Below are 4,202 nucleotides of genomic sequence, written 5' to 3'. Positions count from 1 at the left end.
TTTCTCTGTTCCCTCAGGCCTGTTCTTACCTTTCAGGAGTGTACTTTCACTTAATAAACTACCTTTTTCTTTATCTATTGTTGTGTTTCAATCAATTCTTTATCTGATACCATATCCAATTTTTTTATCTGAAACAGCAAGAACCTGGATATCATTGCAGATGCCATCCAGCAACAATAGCATGGATATTCATAAATCCCAGTGTTTCTTAGATTGTGCCAATGATGAGGAACAAACTTGGGGAAATACATGGATGAACCACTGTTTGGTAAATACTTGCTCAAAACTAGCATACATCATTTCCCTGTGAATATACTAGAAATAGAATTGATGGCTTTTTAATTAACTCTGTGTCTAATCTCCAGATGGTAACTTCAGCAATTACAGGAAACAATTTCCTTAGGCTTCAGATCTGAAATCATGATTTAGGAATGAAATTTTCAAGAAGATACTTTAAAACACTAATGAGAGCAGTAGTTCTCCAGCAAGGTCAAAAGGGGTTGGAGATTGTTGGGGAAGGGGACACATAAGAATTACTCACTAAGCTTTCTTTATCTCTCCAAACTATATAGACATAGAAGGACAACTTCATGCATCCATCTAAACACGGAAGAAGCGGTGAAAACACAGCAATTATCTGTTGTCAAATAACCTGAACTCCTGTCAAGTTTAGGTTGAATATTTACTTCCGTAGTACCTTTCTCTTTTGTATGCTCTACAGTACTGAGTATAGTGGCTTTCATGAGGGAAGAAGAAATTGGACACATATTTTCCCATTGAGTGATTTGTTCTGGTAGAGATCCCACCTTTTTAGAAAAGTTTCTGATACAAACTGAAGTTTATAACTCCAAGCTTTGTTTCAAGAAGCTTATAATCCTATCTCTGAACTACAGCACTGCCCAGTAAAAGATCCATTGGACTCATGGGAGCCAAATGGTGGTGCAGTGGTAAAACTCAATGCTCTGTGAGGCAGACCCACATGAGACAATTGCAGGTTTACAACCAGAGACCTCCTTGAGTGCACTGTGACTGTGACTGGGAAGTGGATTACTGTGTGGAGACCCTATTGAAGATGATATCTATCTATCTGACTCATGGAATAAATTTTTAAAAATAAAAAACTTTAATCATTGAATTTGGACCACCAATTCAAGTTAGATGAAGATATTTATTAGAAGGTAGCAGGGAAGGTTGGAGTAAGTTTCCTTGCAAGAGAAAAACAAAAAGGCAAGGCTGGGTAACAAACTTCCTCCACTCTCCCCCAATTAAGGTAGTAAAGAGACATATGATATGACAGAGAGAACCGACAGGATTATAAACGTGGCTTATACTGTCACATAACTGTCACTTTGGATGTCCCTGATATAGTTTAAGGATGTGTTGTTTTATGTTAGTTATGGAGAATTTTCACTAAGGCCTTCTTCTGACCTACCTCTTTAATTGCAATTCTTTCTCATCCCACTCACCCCTCTACCCTATCTCACTCCCCTATCTTTTATTCCATAGCACTTAGCAATCAATACACATTTTGTTATACATCTGGACTTACTTGTTTGCTATATTATCTGTTTGTCCCAGTAGAGTGAATAAACATTCCATAATGATAATATTTTTTAAGCTTACCACTGTGAAAAGGTATTTTTTTCAATGGCAAAATCATGACTTATACAAATATAAAAATAAACACACATATTAAAGATTCGATTTAACTCATCGATGAGGAAACTGGTAAAGGGTTCCAAATGCTTAAAGGAAAATCCAAAGAACAGACATGTTTGCAAATTGAGAATAGTGAAGTGAATATGCAAATGAAGGCAAAACTGGTTTTTTTCACAAAAGGGAGAGTCATTCCTCTACCTGACAGCAATAGATTTACTTGTCTGTAGACAAATGTTGTTGTCTACAGACAAGAATGATTTTGCATCGTTATCAGTTATCTCCAGTCTGCAGAGTTGCAAAATAACTCCCATTGAGACCAGCAGATGGCATAATGGCTGCATTGTTAGACTCCCACATGGTCAACTGTGGTTCGAGTCCTGGACCTGGCAGCTTAAAACTCACACCAGGCACATGTGCGTGCATGCCCAAAATCCCAAGAGAAGAAGGGATTGCACTGTGGCCATCCTCCCTGGGGGATGATTTTTCACTTTCCCTCTCTGTCTCTCTCCAGTGAACGCATGTACCTTATGACAAAAACCTTAAAAAAAAATAAAAAAAGGGGGGGGGGGGGGTTCTTGCTTTCTGTCTCTCCATCTCTCAGTGAGCACATACATCCTATGAAAAAAAATGCCATTGAACTGGATTAGATAGCCCTGAAGGTGAGTTATGGACAATACACAATTTTTCACGACTGCATCAAATTACCCCTAGTCACAGCAGTGCCTAGCAGAGTACCTGGTACAGAATGGACACTTCAGAGAGCCACATCAGAGCCTGTATTACCAACCTGTGCCCAATTCTCCAAACCAGAAATTTGGACATCATTCCTGACTACCCTCTCTCTCATGCTGTCTTTTCTCTATATCTAATTAGTCAGTGTCCTATCATTTCTACCATCTGAAAATATAGTCCCACCTGGTTCAAGGTCCCCTGTATATGCAAATGCTCAAGTCTCTTATGTAAAATGGTATAGTATTTGCATATAAAAATTTGCATGCATCCTTTTGTATACACTAAATCATATCTAGATTATTTAATTTGTTCTGGTAGAGATCCCACCTTTTTAGAAAAGTTTCTGATACAAACTGAAGTTTATAACTCCAAGCTTTGTTTCAAGAAGCTTATAATCCTATCTCTGAACTACAGCACTGCCCAGTAAAAGATCCATTGGACTCATGGGAGCCAAATGGTGGTGCAGTGGTAAAACTCAATGCTCTGTGAGGCAGACCCACATGAGACAATTGCAGGTTTACAACCAGAGACCTCCTTGAGTGCACTGTGACTGTGACTGGGAAGTGGATTACTGTGTGGAGACCCTATTGAAGATGATATCTATCTATCTGACTCATGGAATAAATTTTTAAAAATAAAAAACTTTAATCATTGAATTTGGACCACCAATTCAAGTTAGATGAAGATATTTATTAGAAGGTAGCAGGGAAGGTTGGAGTAAGTTTCCTTGCAAGAGAAAAACAAAAAGGCAAGGCTGGGTAACAAACTTCCTCCACTCTCCCCCAATTAAGGTAGTAAAGAGACATATGATATGACAGAGAGAACCGACAGGATTATAAACGTGGCTTATACTGTCACATAACTGTCACTTTGGATGTCCCTGATATAGTTTAAGGATGTGTTGTTTTATGTTAGTTATGGAGAATTTTCACTAAGGCCTTCTTCTGACCTACCTCTTTAATTGCAATTCTTTCTCATCCCACTCACCCCTCTACCCTATCTCACTCCCCTATCTTTTATTCCATAGCACTTAGCAATCAATACACATTTTGTTATACATCTGGACTTACTTGTTTGCTATATTATCTGTTTGTCCCAGTAGAGTGAATAAACATTCCATAATGATAATATTTTTTAAGCTTACCACTGTGAAAAGGTATTTTTTTCAATGGCAAAATCATGACTTATACAAATATAAAAATAAACACACATATTAAAGATTCGATTTAACTCATCGATGAGGAAACTGGTAAAGGGTTCCAAATGCTTAAAGGAAAATCCAAAGAACAGACATGTTTGCAAATTGAGAATAGTGAAGTGAATATGCAAATGAAGGCAAAACTGGTTTTTTTCACAAAAGGGAGAGTCATTCCTCTACCTGACAGCAATAGATTTACTTGTCTGTAGACAAATGTTGTTGTCTACAGACAAGAATGATTTTGCATCGTTATCAGTTATCTCCAGTCTGCAGAGTTGCAAAATAACTCCCATTGAGACCAGCAGATGGCATAATGGCTGGATTTCCCTGGGGGGGGGGGTTCTTGCTTTCTGTCTCTCCATCTCTCAGTGAGCACATACATCCTATGAAAAAAAATGCCATTGAACTGGATTAGATAGCCCTGAAGGTGAGTTATGGACAATACACAATTTTTCACCACTGCATCAAATTACCCCTAGTCACAGCAGTGCCTAGCAGAGTACCTGGTACAGAATGGACACTTCAGAGAGCCACATCAGAGCCTGTATTACCAACCTGTGCCCAATTCTCCAAACCAGAAATTTGGACATCATTCCTGACTACCCTCTCTCTC

The sequence above is a fragment of the Tupaia chinensis genome, unplaced genomic scaffold (assembly GCF_000334495.1).
Source record: "Tupaia chinensis unplaced genomic scaffold, TupChi_1.0 Scaffold144991_2, whole genome shotgun sequence".
NCBI classification, from domain to species: Eukaryota; Metazoa; Chordata; class Mammalia; order Scandentia; family Tupaiidae; genus Tupaia; species Tupaia belangeri.
This window is presented reverse-complemented; position numbering follows the sequence as displayed.